Raw genomic sequence first — 16,975 nt, forward strand, 5'->3', positions numbered from 1 at the left:
GAGGAATCACATGAGTCATTAACACTGTGGCCCAGTCACAGAGTGGTGACGGTCGGAATCACATGAGAAATCACATGAGTCGTCAACACAGTGGCCCAGTCACAGATTGGTGAGGGTTGGAATCGCATGGGTCATTAACACAATTGCCCAGTCACAAAGTGGTGAGAGTGGGAATCTTTTTAGTCACCAACATAATTGCCCAGTTACAGAGTGTTGAGGCTTGGAATTGCATGAGGAATCGCATGAGTCATTAACACAGTGGTCCAGTCACAGAGTGGTGAGGGTTGGAATTACATGAGGAATTGCATGATTCGTCAACACAATGGCCCAATTACACAGTGGTGACGGTGGTAATCGCATGAGTCGTTAAGGGCTCTTCTCCTGACCGCCACGCAGGCCCCCCATCATGATATACTTTTTATGATAAGTATTTTGATTTTTTCATTCCTGTTGATGGATTACATGCACTTTACTGTTATCTATTAATTGATGTGGGGGTTTGCCCATATGTCTGTGGTGAGCCAGGATGGCATGTACTGATACATGGTTTACATAGCCTTGATTTGTTGTATACGACATTTTTAATCATTCTGTGTTGTGTCTGTCTTTTTCAATAAATTTGTAATATTTTAGATGTGCGGCTCCCGTTTCGGTATTCTTTTTCTTCCCTTTTGCACCGCATGAGTCGTTAACACAATGGCCCAGTCATTGAGTGGTGAGGGTTGGAATCGCATGAGCAATTGTGTGAGTTGTCAATACAGTGGTCCAGTCACAGAATGATGAGGGTTGGAATCTCATGAGTCGTCAGCCCAGTGGCCCAGTCACACAGTGGTGAAGGTGGGAATCGCATTACTTGCTAACATGGTGGCCCAGTCACAGAGTAGTGAGTGTTGGAATCGCATGAGTCATCAACACAGTGGCCCAGTCACAGAGTGGTGAGGGTGGGAATCTCATGAGTCGTCAACACATTGGCCCAGTCACAGAGAGGTGATGGTTGGAATCGCATGAGTAATTACATTAGTCTTCAACACAAATCTAACGTGCGAGAGGACAGAGGACGTGGCACCTAAATCTCATGGCAACCTGAGCCCTCTGGAGGCTGAACTGGCACAGTGGGAGAAGAAGGATGAGGACATAAACGCCCAGGAATGCTATACAGACCTAGGTTGTTTATCTGCCCAAACGATAGTAGACAAGCAGAAGGAGCTAGAGGGCGACAACGAAAACGATTTGGATGATCCAGACAGATCGAGGACAGTTCCTTGCGCAAATGGCCATATGCATACTGGCTTGCTTGCATAATGACAGCTCCATTATTAACATTATCACCAGTGGGATGACTACTAGCTCTCCTCAATGTTAGACCCTCATTATCGGTCCAAAATGGGGGCCTTTTTTTACACCTTCTGGGAGAATATCTAGACATTCTTTCTAGTCGGTTGGTCGCTGCCTAAGCACGCCTTCACCCATCCTCACAAAGATCTGACCAGGGGGTCCCTCTGAGCTCATGCTCCACTGCCATAACACCTGGGGGGGGGGGTAGGGGGGCAGGAATAGCAGCATCTTAAGTCTCTAATGAGCACTTTTCTTCACCTGCTTTATTAAAAAAAACAAGCCAGCAGCAGCGGGATATGGAGCAGAACCTGAACCAGCAGGTAGTGTTATACTTGGACTGCACCCTGTCACCCCAGATTCAAGATCCCCTGGACTACTGAGCAGCCAAACTTGTGGCCACAACTAGCTGAGTTTGCCCTGAGCAAGCTTTCCTGTTTGGCCAGTAGTGTGGCATCAGAGCGCGTATTTAGTGTGGAGGGGGTGGCATAGTTTAACCAAAGAGCATTCACCTTTCAACATAAAATGTTAAGAGACTAAACATAATAAACATTAATCAGGTCTGGATCAACCATGATTTCCAGATACCGGTGCCTATTACAGCAGACTAGATCATCATGATTAAGTGCGTGTGTTCTCCCGAAACGTCGCTTGTAGGGGAGGAGGTGTGAACAATGTCTGTCTCAGTGTCCCTCATGATGTTTTATTTTATATTGTAATGAAGTAAAGAAATAAAAGAAACAAAAGATTTTGTACCAGAGACTTGTGAGTATGACTTCTATTGCTTACTCACATATAATATTGGCACAATGAGGTAAAAAAATCAAAACACACAAGTCTGCAAGTTTGAAAGACTGTCAGTGCTGGGTTAAGCAGAGCTCCTGGTTTGGACTTGTAATTGCTAGAGGTGACTGAAGTGCCACATGCCTGCTGCCTCTACTGCCATCTTCTCCTACTGTGATCCGCCATCATCTTGTGCTGTTACTGCCACTGCTTTTTCCCCCCACCACCACAATTACTCTGTGACTCTTCATGCTGTTGCCACCCTAAGCACTCTGTAATGGCGACACTATCGTTACTCTTCATGTTGTTGCCACCCTCACAGATCTGTTCGGGGGCCACTATTGAGACTCTATATGTTGTTATCACCCTCACCACTCTATTTCAGGGCCACTATTGTGACTCTTCATGCTGTTGACATCCTCACCCGTCCCTGTTTAGCCTCTATCAGACAGTCAGTATTTTGCATCAGGATTTGATCATGATTTGGAAGCCTAAAGCAGGAGTGGGTCCAAAACACAGAAAACATGCAAATATTTCCATCACGTTATCTGTGTTTTGGACCAACTCCTGTTTTTGACTTACCAATACTGACCAAATACTAATGCAAAAAAACTGACCAAATACTGACCCTGGATAGAGGCCATAAAAGTCCTACAAGCAGGACTTCTTTTCAATCTGAATAAAACCGATTTCAGACACAAATGGCCAAAACTCATTCAAATTGAGCATGAGGCCTCTATCACACGGTCAGAAGCCAAAAGCAGGAGAGGTTCCAAAACACAGAGGACATGCAATTATTTCCATCACATGTTATCTCTGTTTTGGACCCACTCCTGTTTTTGCCTTATCAATACTGATAAAATGCAGACCAAATACTCACTGTTTTAAGGCGGATGCTGAAACTACAGGATTACCTTTTTTTGGGCTGGTCTTCTGATGTATCAGAAGAATGGAAATATAAACAGTGATATGAACACAGCCTTACTGCTGACACCCTCTCCAGTGTCATGGGGCTACTGCACGGTTAAGTCCACACGATAAATTAGAGCTAACACTAACATTGGTCTGTAAGGCTGAGTTCACACTTGTGTTATTTGGTCAGTTATTTCCTTCACTTACTGTGAGGCAAATTCAGGAGCCAAGCCTACTCTTGGATTAAGTATCATGAATAGATCTACACCGTTTCTTTGGTTTTGACCCGCACTTGCATTGGGGTGTTGATAACTAGAGATGGCCTTGCGGTTCGCCCGGCGGTCGTTTCGCGGCGAACTTTGCATGTTCGCGATTCACCGAACATGCAAATATATGGACATATTCTTTTACATTGTGAAGAACTTTGATCCATGACACATCCATCAGGTGGTACAGGATAGCCAATTAAGACGTATCAGCACATGGACATACCCCCTTAAACAAAATAAACCTGATCTGGCCGCCATTTTACATTCAGTGTTTTGCCAGTGTAGGCAGAGGTTGCTGTGTGGAGCAGAGATGGACTGTTAGGGACACCAAACACTAGCTAATAGGGCCACAAAAGTCATTTTAAGGACTGGTATAGGTGTGCTATCGATAGGTGTGATACACAGAGGGGTGCGATATAATATACTTTTATAATGAGTCAAAAACACATAGATCTATATAGTGATCACCTGGAAGTCAGGGGCCTAGGGGCTTACTAGGGCCATTTTTATATAGGGTAAGGTTCCGGACGAGTCGCTCTTATCAGGGCAGGTGGTCTGTGGTTAGGCTATCAGGGCCAGAATAGCACCCCCCTGTAGGGCAATATCAGGGACAGTTCTTTGCCCACCCTGTCCTTTAATACCACATCATCATCTATCCCAGGGATAGATGTTTTTTACTTTCCCTCCGGGATTCATGGATGTGCACTGGAACCTCCGGATTGTGGTAGGACATATGGTTTCTGATTTGGTGCTGCCGAGCACTTGTTATTGCCACATCTATGCTTTTTGCTTAACTTTAACAATTTAATTTATTTTCATTTTGAGGGACATCTTTTCCATTCACACGTCCCCAAAATGGGTCCGCATCCATTCCGCAAATTTGCGGAACAGGTGCAGCCCCATTAATTTTCAATGGGGCCAGAATGTACTGTCCGCAACCGCATTTGCAGTTCTGCACTTCCGCATCCGTGCTTCCGTTTCCGTAAAAAATAGAACATGTCCTATTCTTGTCCGCAATTGCAGACAAGATTAAGCATTTTCTATTATAGTGCCGGCGATGTGCGGTCCGCAAATTGCGGAATGCACATTGCCGGTGTCCGTGTTTTTCAGATCCGCAAAACACTTACAGACGTGTGAATGGACCCTCATAGTAACATTATTAAAGGTTACGTTTTATCTTTAGGTATATTCTAATGGATTGCCTTCCTTGTACAATGTTATAATATACTTTCTATGTTAGAAAGTATATTATAGTGCATTTATATTGTGCGGCAGTTTAGTGCGGTTCTGCTGCGATACTGCAGGTATATAGAGGGATAAGCGTTATTGGAACAAATAATTTCTACTGGTGTGATATACCAGTCGCCCTCCAAAAAACAGATTGAAGCGGGGTGTTATATACTAATATACATAACAAGAGGTACTGAGGGCACCGTCCTCCCACCTGGGAATTGAAGGAACACAATCCTGGCCTGATCCGACCGTCCAAGAAATCGGGGTGCAGAACTTGAACAGAATGAAATGGAGAACAAGATACAGAGATAAGCCGCACTCACCATTCATGTTCACGCTTCTTTATTGTAGGGCATGTTGCGGGGGCAGACTCACATGGAGTATCAATCCACAGCGCTGTGGATTGATACTCCATGTGAGTCTGCCCCCGCAATATGCCCTACAATAAAGAAGCGTGAACACGAATGGTGAGTGCGGCTTATCTCTGTATCTTGTTCTCCATTATATACTAATATACTTTCTTTATCGTGCATTTGGGTACTGTATAGCGCATTTGCGCATGCGCAAAAATTATATTGCCAATATTTCGCATTGAAAAAAAAAATGAATGGAGATCGCAAATTCTTATAATACATCTGGTATGTCACTGTCCATGTTGTGGGACTATTTGTGCACTTCTAGTAATTATTTCTTGGCTGCAAATATGAGCTGAAGGTTTTTCAAGTTCGCCTGCCAATTAAATGAATGGGACCCGCCGCGAACTTGTGGTTCGCGAACATTTGATCCCGGCAGATGTTCGTCCATCACTATTAATAACTGATAAGAATAACTGACTAAATAAGTGAAGTGTGAACTGAGCCTAATAGGGACATACAGTCATTCTCTAGCTAATAAAAGGGATTAAAATTCATGTGTTTGCACTGCCACAACATAGATTGAAGGGAACTTTTTTCACCACTACTTTATTGGCTCTGCCTTCATGTCCTTATATTGCATAGTTTATAAGGCTGAAAAAGACATCTGTCCATCTAGTTCAGCCTGTTATACAGCAAGTTGATTCAGAGGAAGGCAAAAAAAAAAACTGAGGTAGAAGCCAATTTTTCCTACTCCAATCAGGCAATCAGAATAACTCCCCCAATCAAAGACCCATCTCTAGTAACTATAGCCTGTAATATTATTACACTCCAGACATACATCCAGGCCCTTCTTGAACTCTTTTAGTGAATTCACCATCACTACCTCCTCAGGCAGAGAGCTCCATAGTCTCACAGCTCTTAAAGGGGTTGTCCCACTTCGCTTTTTTAATCTTACCAGCAGTAGATGTCCTGGTAACTTCCTGGTTCTCAGGCAGTTGAGTGTAGGCCACGCCTCCTCATGACTCACCCTGCGTGCTCGTTCATGTGTATGAGTCATCCACATGGAGCCGTATGTGAGGTCCCGCCCCCCCCCCCCAGTATAATAAACATTGAGTGCGGCCCCCCCCAGTATAATATACATTTAGTGCGCCCCCCCCAGTATAATATACATTCAGTGCGGCCACCCCCCCCCCCAGTATAATATACATTCAGTGCGGCCACCCCCCCCCCAGTATAATATACATTCAGTGCGGCCACCCCCCCCCCCCAGTATAATATACATTGAGGGCGCCCCTCCCCAGTATAATATACATTCAGTGCGGCCACCCCCCCAGTATAATATACATTCAGTGCGCCCCTCCCCCCCCCCCAGTATAATATACATTCAGTGCGGCTCCCTCCCAGTATAATAAACATTGGTGGCGCAGTGGGAAGTGCCAATGAGGGTTAAAAAAATAAATAAAAAAATTAACTCACCTCCACCAATTGATCGCACAGCTGCCGGTCTCCTGTTCTATCTTTAGGACCTGTGAAAGGACCTTTGGTGACATCACTGTGGTCATCACATGGTACATCATATGATCCATCACCATGGTAATGGACCATGTGATTAGCTCAGTGACGTCACCACAGGTCCTGAAGATAGAACAGGAGACCGGCAGCTGTGCGATCAATTGGAGGAGGTGAGTTAATTTTTTATTTATTTTTTTAACCCTCATTGGCACTTCCCACTGCGCCACCAATGTTTATTATACTGGGAGGGAGCCGCACTGAATGTATATTATACTGGGGGGGGGGCGCACTGAATGTATATTATACTGGGGGGGTGGCCGCACTGAATGTATATTATACTGGGGAGGGGGAGGGGCGCCCTCAATGTATATTATACTGGGGGGGGTGGCCGCACTGAATGTATATTATACTGGGGGGGGGGGGGGCGCACTGCGCCACCAATGTTAATACAAATGCAGGAGGTGGGTGCCGGAGTGAAATAGCCGGCACCCGACCTCTATGATAGGGGGCTGCGATCAGCGGCAGTTAACCCCTAAGGTCCCGCTCCCTGTCATAGAGGTCGGGTGCCGGCTATTTGATTCCGGCACCCACCTGCTGTATTTGCGCATGCGCGGGCGTGCGCGTACTTGTAAGAATGGAGAGGCGGCCCGAGTACTTGTTCAGCTGTTGTGCGCAGGCGCGGCACAGCGATGCGGCCGGACGAAAGAGGCCGTATCCATGGGATACAGAAAACAACAAAGGAATCGCTTTACATGATTTTTCGAATGAAAGGTAGCTTTTGGATAATAACATGGATAGGAAGATATGTTGTGTGGGGGTAAATAGATTAGATAAAACCTATTTTATGAAGTGGGACAACCCCTTTAACATAAAGAATCCTCTTCTACGTTTGTGTTCAAACCTTCTTTACTCCAAACGCGGAGGATATCCCCTCATCACAGTCACAGTCCTGGGGATAAATAGATGATGGGAGAGATCTCTGTACTGACCCCTTCTATATTTATACATAGTTATTAGTTCTCTCCTTAGTCGTCTTTTTTCTAAAGTGAATAACCCTAATTTTAATAATATTTCTAGGTACTGTGGTCCCCCATTCCAGTTATTAGTTTAGTTGCCCTCCTCTAGACCCTGCTATGTCTGCCTTGTTCACAGGAGCCCAGACCTATACACGGTACTCCATGTGTGGTCTGACTAGTGATCTGTAAAGTGGGTAAAGTGGAAGGACTATGTTCTCATGATTAGTGTTGATTGCGAATATTCTAAAAGCAAATTTTTATTGTGAATATCTATACAAAAAACTAAAAGATTTTTTTATCATCAGTACCCTCACTGCTTCTTGCTTGTGGGCCAATGAGAAGGCTGCAATATCTTTGTCAGAGCTTAGCAAGATCGCTATCAACCAATAGGAAAGTTGCCTACCCCTTACTATATAGGAAACTCCCCAGCAGCCATTTTCTGCAGTTTTTTTGCAGTTCTGAGAGAGAGAGAGAGAGAGCAGTGACTTTGCTGTGCTCTGTGCTTTCATCTGTATCCTATTCCTTATCCAATTACATTAGATAGTTAGTTAGCTCATATACAGTCAGATCCATAAATATTGGGACATCAACACAATTCTAAAAATTTTGGCTCTGTACACCACCATAATGGATTTGAAATGCAACGAACAAGATGTGTTATAACTGCAGACTGTCAGCTTTAATTTGAGGGTATTTACATCCAAATCAGGTGAACGGTGTAGGAATTACAACAGTTTGCATATGTGCCTCCCACTTGTTAAGGGACCAAAAGTAATGGGACAATTGTCTTCTCAGTTGTTCCATGGCCAGGTGTGTGTTATTCCCTCATTATCCCAATTGCAATGAGCAGATAAAAGATCCAGGGTTCATTTCAAGTCTGCTATCTGCATTTGGAATCTGTTGCTGTCAACTCTCAAGATGAGATCCAAAGAGCTGTCACTATCAGTGAAGCAAGCCATCATTAGGCTGATAAAAACAAAACAAACCCATCAGAGAGCTATAAAAAACATTAGGCGTGGCCAAAACAACAGTTTGGAACATTCTTAAAAAGAAGGAATGCACTGATGAGCTCAGCAACACCAAAAGACCCGGAAGACCAAGGAAAACAACTGTGGTGGATGATCGAAGAATTCTTTCCCTGATGAAGAAAACACCCTTAACAACAGTTGGCCAGATCAAGAAAACTCTCCAGGAGGTAGGTGTATGTGTGTCAAAGTCAACAATCAAGAGAAGACTTCACCAGAGTAAATACAGAGGGTTCACCACAAGATGTAAACCATTGGTGAGCCTCAAAAACAGAAAGGCCAGATTAGAGTTTGCCAAATGACATCTAAAAAAGCCTTCACAGTTCTGGAACAACATCCTATGGACAGATGAGACCAATATCAACTTGTACCAGAGTGATAGGAAGAGAAGAGTATGGAGAAGGGAAGGAACTGCTTATGATCCTAAGCATACCACCTCATCAGTGAAGCATGGTGGTGGTAGTGTCATGGCGTGGGTATGTATAGCTGCCAATGGAACTGGTTCTCTTGTGTTTATTGATGATGTGACTGCTGACAAAAGCAGCAGGATGAATTCTGAAGTGTTTTGGACAATATTACCTGCTCATATTCAGCCAAATGCTTCAGAACTCATTGGAAGGCGCTTCACAGTGCAGATGGACAATGACCCAAAGCATACTGCAAAAGCAACCAAAAAGTTTTTTTAAGGGAAAGAAGTGGAATGTTATGCAATGGCCGAGTCAATCATCTGACCTGAATCTGATTAAGCATGCATTTCACTTGCTGAAGACAAAACTGAAGGGAAAATGCCCCAAGAACAAGCAGGAACTGAAGACAGTTGCAGTAGAGGCCTGGCAGAGCATCACCAGGGATGAAACCCAGCGTCTGGTGATGTCTATGCGTTCCAGACTTTAGGCTGTAATTGACTACAAAGGATTTGCAACCAAGTATTAAAAAGTGAAAGTTTGATTTATGATTATTATTCTGTCCCATTACTTTTGGTCCCTTAACAAGTGGGAGGCACATGTGCAAACTGTTGTAATTCCTACACCGTTCACCTCATTTGGCTGTAAATACCCTCAAATTAAAGCTGACAGTCTGCGGTTAAAGCACATCTTGTTCGATTTATTTCAAATCCATTGTGGTGGTGTATAGAGCCAAAAATTTTTGAATTGTGTTGATGTCCCAATATTTATGGACCTGACTGTATATAATAGAGATAGTTAGTGGTAGATAGTCAGTGTAGGTTAGATAGTGATATAGTGTAGCTGATAGGTTCCAGTGCAGGGTGTTAGGTAGTGTGATAGGAATTACTGTTTCTCTGCTGTCCATACATACATGCTACAGACATAGTGCTGTGATGTCACAACAATACTTAGTGCACCAATCAGTAATATCTACTCAGACCTGATAAAATGTGAAGTTGCATGTATTGCACATAAAATATGTGCATCATTAGTGCCGATTTGCGCAATCACAAAAATAATTTCTGGAGATTTTTTTTTTCCCATGTGCATAACCTTACATTTGTAAGTGTTAGACCTCATCTGCCCCTTCTCTGCCCAAGCCTCCAATCTATACAGATCCATCTGTAGCAGTATACTAAATAAAACACAATTCGGGGATATACCCCCTTGCCGGCTCTATCAGGGAACCATGGGGTATGAAAATCTGACAGCGTGTCATGGTGAGCAGAGACTCCTGAATCAAAAACTCACCTTCTTGACGCGTTTCGGGCACCAAGACCCTTTGTCAAAAGAATGGTATGATAATGAACATACAAAAGTTAAAATACACGTTTAGAAAATGGATCCACCTATCAGGAGAAAAGTTTCACAGACATATCAGGAGAAAAGTTTCATAAACAGATGGGAGGCAACCTAATGTTGAATCAGCCTCAGGGTAACAAACACCTATGAATGGAATACACTTTAGTAAGTCTTCAAAGCAAGCATATCGAGCACTGTTCATACACACTCAAGGTGCCTTTGCAATACAATAGAAAAAACACACTAAAAACAAAAGCAATAGATTAATATACAGTACACTACGTGCAGAATTATTAGGCAAATGAGTATTTTGACCACATCATCCTCTTTATGCATGTTGTCTTACTCCAAGCTGTATAGGCTCGAAAGCCTACTACCAATTAAGCATATTAGGTGATGTGCATCTCTGTAATGAGAAGGGGTGTGGTCTAATGACATCAACACCCTATATCAGGTGTGCATAATTATTAGGCAACTTTCTTTCCTTTGGCAAAATGGGTCAAAAGAAGGACTTGACAGGCTTAGAAAAGTCAAAAATAGGGAGATATCTTGCAGAGGGATGCAGCACTCTTAAAATTGCAAAGCTTCTGAAGCGTGATCATCGAACAATCAAGCGTTTCATTCAAAATAGTCAACAGGGTCGCAAGAAGCGTGTGGAAAAACCAAGGCGCAAAATAACTGCCCATGAACTGAGAAAAGTCAAGCGTGCAGCTGCCAAGATGCCACTTGCCACCAGTTTGGCCATATTTCAGAGCTGCAACATCACTGGAGTGCCCAAAAGCACAAGGTGTGCAATACTCAGAGACATGGCCAAGGTAAGAAAAGCTGAAAGACGACCACCACTGAACAAGACACATAAGCTGAAACGTCAAGACTGGGCCAAGAAATATCTCAAGACTGATTTTTCTAAGGTTTTATGGACTGATGAAATGAGAGTGAGTCTTGATGGGCCAGATGGCTGGATTGGTAAAGGGCAGAGAGCTCCAGTCCGACTCAGACGCCAGCAAGGTGGAGGTGGAGTACTGGTTTGGGCTGGTATCATCAAAGATGAGCTTGTGGGGCATTTTTGGGTTGAGGATGGAGTCAAGCTCAACTCCCAGTCCTACTGCCAGTTTCTGGAAGACACCTTCTTCAAGCAGTGGTACAGGAAGAAGTCTGCAAGGTAAGAAAAACATGATTTTCATGCAGGACAATGCTCCATCACACACGTCCAAGTACTCCACAACGTGGCTGGCAAGAAAGGGTATAAAAGAAGAAAATCTAATGACATGGCCTCCTTGTTCACCTGATCTGAACCCCATTGAGAACCTGTGGTCCATCATCAAATGTGAGATTTACAAGGAGGGAAAACAGTACACCTCTCTGAACAGTGTCTGGGAGGCTGTGGTTGCTGCTGCACGCAATGTTGATGGTGAACAGATCAAAACACTGACAGAATCCATGGATGGCAGGCTTTTGAGTGTCCTTGCAAAGAAAGGTGGCTATATTGGTCACTGATTTGTTTTTGTTTTGTTTTTGAATGTCAGAAATGTATATTTGTGAATGTTGAGATGTTATATTGGTTTCACTGGTAAAAATAAATAATTGAAATGGGTATATATTTGTTTTTTGTTAAGTTGCCTAATAATTATGTACAGTAATAGTCACCTGCACACACAGATATCCCCCTAAAATAGCTAAAACTAAAAACAAACTAAAAACTACTTCCAAAAATATTCAGCTTTGATATTAATGAGTTTTTTGGGTTCATTGAGAACATGGTTGTTGTTCAATAATAAAATTAATCCTCAAAAATACAACTTGCCTAATAATTCTGCACTCCCTGTATATGTGGAGGGTCAGCATCAATGCTGGTGGAAGAGAGAATCAGATGTAGCAGAACTGAATATGCTGCTGTTCAGCCACAGTACTAATGAGGAAGGGAATAGACAGATTTAGCAGAGATGTATATGTGGCGTGTCAGCATCAATGCTGGTGGAAGAGAGAGAGACAGATGTAGCAGAGATGAATAAGCTGCTGTTCAGCCACAGTACTAATGGGGAAGGGAAAAGACAGATGTAACAAAGATGTATATGTGGCGGTTTAGAATCAATGTGGGTGGAAGAGAGAATCAGATGTAGCTGAGCTGAATAAGCAGTTGTTCAGCCACAGTACTAATGGTGAAGGGAATGGACAGATTTAGCAGAGATGTATATGTAGTGGGTCAGCATCAATGCTGGTGGAAGAGAGAATCAGATGTAGCAGAGCTGAATAAGCTGCTGTTCAGCCACAGTTCTAATGGGGAAGGGAATAGACAGATTTAGCAGAGATGTATATGTGGCGTGTCAGCATCAATGCTGGTGGAAGAGAGAGACAGATGTAGCAGAGCTGAATAAGCTGCTGTTCAGCCACAGTACTAATGGGGAAGGGAATAGACAGATGTAACAAAGATGCATGTATGGTGGGTCAGCATCAATGATGATGGAAGAGAGAAACAGATGTAGCAAAGCTGTATATGAGACTGTTCAGCCACAGTGCTCGTTGAAGAGATAAACAGACGCATGTAGCCGATCTGTATATGCATCTATACAGATACATAGTGTAAGGTTTATACACAACTGGAGTACAGCTGTAATGGAAGAATTTCTGCATCAGTGCTGGTGGTGGGTGGTGGATGGTCATGTTTTATGGGAATCAAAAGCAAAGATTATAAGTCTACTAGCTGACAAGCTTTGAGCTAATGTATAATATGGAATTATATTTTTTGATAAGCAAAATGGGTTTGCAAGAGATCAGTCAGAGATTTTGTGTGTAAGGGTCCATTCACACGGCCGCAAATGGGTCCGCATCCGTTCCGCAATTTTGCGGAAAGGGGGCAGACCCATTTATTCTCTATGGGGACGGAATGGATGCGGACAACACAGAGTGTGTTGTCCGGATCCGCATTTGCGGAGCGCGGCCCCGATCTTCCAGTCCGCAGCTTCGCAAAAGATAGAACATGTCTTATTCTTGTCTGCAGCTGTGGACAAGAATAGGCATTTCTATAGGGGGTGCCGGCTGGGTGTGTTGCAGATCCGCAATTTGCGGGTCAGCAACACACCACGGACGTGTGAATGGACCCTAAAACTGTGCAGAACAGCCACATGTTCCTGTACACTGAGCTCACTTATCACAGCTCTCTGAGTGACGATTCCCCAGCAAGGGGAGGGGCCTCACAGACACTGCAGGCTGCCAGACAGATGAGTCATTCTCTCCACATGAACTAGCACAAGGACTGAGTTCTCAGTGTGATGTCATAAGGAGGTGTGGCCGGCCTTCACTCAAACCAGGAAGTGAACAGCAGAGCTAGCAGCAGGTGAGGATGAATTTGCAAGATTGGAATACCCCTTTAAGATAACCTGCCAATCTTTTTACAAGAGGTTGTAGTATACCATCAAGACACTCACTCACTTTTTCTAGGAGAGATCCTATATCAGAGACAATTGGCTTTAATGGGGGAGGATTCAGTTTTTTTGTATTTTAGGGAGTGCATGTATAATGGGTGTTATCGGTGTCTCCACGTTCAGGAAATCATATTGCTTGTCATTAAAGGCACCATTATTTTTAACTTTATCTAGAAGCGCAATATACTCATCATTTGTTCAAAATAAATCTCCCTATCCATTACTGTATGTCATACTATAAAAGCCATTCCAGTAGGGGAATTTATTAGAGCGAGGAGAAACTGTAGTACAGATTTGGGGTTTGAAGAGGAGAGTAATCTTATATGGGTTAGATAAAAAAACAGGGGCTATGTTGATTGGATGCTCAAGCGAGCCAAGAACATAGTCAAGAATAAAAATAGAAAGGATCTCCTCTTCAAATCCCAGAGGTATGATGTGGAAAGTAGAACTGTTAATAACAATAAACCGACATTAGTACTTACCTAAAGTCAACAGTTTCCTCTCATAAAACAAGCGGTACACAGGTGCCTTCCAATCCTGTTTGAGGACATTTTATATGATACTCTTAAAGAGGGATGTAGGATTGTCTAACGTCAGTCCCGTACACTTGCTAACATGTTTTCCCTTTTATTATTTACAAAAATAAAACAAACTAACTGTAACGGATCGCCTGGCACTCCGACTAGGTACCTCCGTTGATGGATGCTTCTAGTGCTTCAAGGGCTCCAAGCACTCCACTTGACACTATAACCACTACAGACCCCACAAACCGCCACAGCTTGGTTGGGGTCTCGCCGTCTCCTACCCACCCTGAACCTACGACAAGGCTCCAGGCTTCAGTGGGTGAACCGCTCTTCCTTCAGAGAGCGATGCAGGAACAAGGAACAGGAACAGCTCTTACAAGAGCTAAGGGTTATAGCCAGGGGAGTATACAGTGTATAGTAATCCCCACACACATGAGACGAGGCTCTATGTTGAAGGCAAAACAGGAACTCACTTTATTGAAGATCAACTCAGTGTATATATACAGTTTAAGAAGTCTAACAACAAAAATCAATCAACCATGAACAACATGCAAACAGACATCTCCCCTCTCACCCTAATAAATGAATAGGGCGAGAGGAGACACATGTGATGAAATTATCTCCTGAGTGTATCATAGGGTGATCTACTAATCTACACTGAAGTTGGCTACTCCTAGAGTCAGCTATCGTAATCCCATCACTAACACAATCAGTGGGAGTCTCAGTGCAGAGTTAACCCTTTTTTGTGTTGCTGGATTCACACCCTGCACCTTTAGTGGTCAATAGGAAATTTGTGGCATATAAACTCCACACATAAATCATGGTTCATTGTTTCTTGTAACCCCAAAAGGTCTGAGGGGGTCTCCATAGTTCTGGGTACATAGTTCGTAGGAAGGAGGCTAGCCCTTAGGCTTCTCCAGCAGCCCCAGTGACAATTCAGTCTGTCACACTAACAATACCTTGTTGAAATACCAGGGGTTTCCGAAATGTGGGGGACACCCGTGTAAAACTTTGTACAATGTACTACGACCTTTGACAATGCTCTGCATACGGAAAGCTTTAAAATAAAAAATTATGTGAACTGTAATTCTACTTGCAAAAGTATTCACCCCCCTTGCCTTTTTTCGTATTTTGGTACATTACAGCCTTACGTTTAATGTTTTGTTAATCTGAATTTTATGTGATGGATCAGAACACAATGGTCTAAGTTGGTGAAGTGAAATGAGAAAAATATATAAATAAAACTATTGTTTAGAAATAGAAAACAGAAAATTGGCATGTGCGTATGTATTCATCCCCTTTGTTAGGAAGCCCATAAAAAGCTCTAGTGCAACCAATTACCTTCAGAAGTCACATAATTAGTGAAATGATGTCCACCTGTATGCAATTATAGTGTCACAAGATCTGTCATTACATATACACAACTTTTTTGAAAGGCCCCAGAGGCTACAACACCTAAGCAAGAGGCATCACTAAGCAAACACTGCCATGAAGACCAAGGAACTCTCCAAACTAGTAAAGGACAATTTTGTTGAGAAGTACAAGTCAGGGTTAGGTTATAAAAAGATATCCAAATCTTTGATGATCTCCAAGAGCACCATCACATCTATCATAACCAAATGGAAAGAACATGGCACAACAGCAAACCTGCCAAGAGACAGCCGCCCACCAAAACTCACGGACCGGGCAAGGAGGTCATTAATCAGAGAGGCAGCACAGAGACCTAAGGTAACCCTGGAGGAGCTTCAGAGTTCCACAGCATAGACTGGAGTATATGTACATAGGACGACAATAAGCCATACGCTCCATAGAGTTGGCCTTTATGTTAGAGAGACCAGAAGAAAGCCATTACTTTTATCTAAAAACAATAAGGCACATGGTGAGTTTACAAAAAGGCATGTGGGAGACTCCCAAAATGTACAGGGGAAGGTGCTCTGGTCAGATGAGACTAAAATTTTACTTTTTGGCCATCAAAGAAAATGCTATGTCTGGCGCAAACCCAACACATCACATCACCCAAAGAAAACCATCCCCACAGTGAAACATGGTGGTGCCAGCATCATGCTGTGGGGATGTTTTTCAGCAGCAAGGACTGGGAAACTAGTCAGAGTTGAGGGAAAGATGGATGGTGCTAAATACAGGGATATTCTTGAGCAAAACTTGTACCACTCTGTGCGTGATTTGAGGCTAGGACGGAGGTTCACCTTCCAGCAGGACAATGACCCCAAACACACTGCTAAAGCAACACTTGACTGGTCTAACCCCTTAAGGGCTCAGCCCTATTTCACCTTAAGGATTTTTTTGCAAATCTGACCAGTGTCACTTTAAGTGCTGATAACTTTAAAACGCTTTGACTTATCCAGGCCATTCTGAGACAGTTTTTTCGTCACATATTGTACTTCATGACACTGGTAAAATAAATTTTAAAAAATTATTTTTATTTATAAAAAAATACCAAAAATGTGTCAAAAATTGCTAATTTCCAAGTTTCAATTTCTCCACTTCTATAATGCATAGTAATACCTCCAAAAATAGTTATTACTTTACATTCCCCATATGTCTACTTCATGTTTGGATCATTTTGGGAATGATATTTTATTTTTTGGGGATGTTACAAGGCTTAGAAGTTTAGAAGCAAATATTGAAATTTTTCAGAAATTTTTAAAAACCCAATTTTTAGGGACCAGTTCAGGTCTGAAGTCACTTTGCAAGGCTTACATAATGTATGCAAGGCTTACATAATAGAAACTGGACAGTTTTTTTTTACACCATGTCCCATTTGAAGCCCCTCTAAAGCAACCCTAGAGTAGAAACTCCATAAAAGTGACCCCATCTAAGAAACT

This window comes from Bufo gargarizans, chromosome 7 (genome assembly GCF_014858855.1).
Source record: "Bufo gargarizans isolate SCDJY-AF-19 chromosome 7, ASM1485885v1, whole genome shotgun sequence".
NCBI classification, from domain to species: domain Eukaryota; kingdom Metazoa; phylum Chordata; class Amphibia; order Anura; family Bufonidae; genus Bufo; species Bufo gargarizans.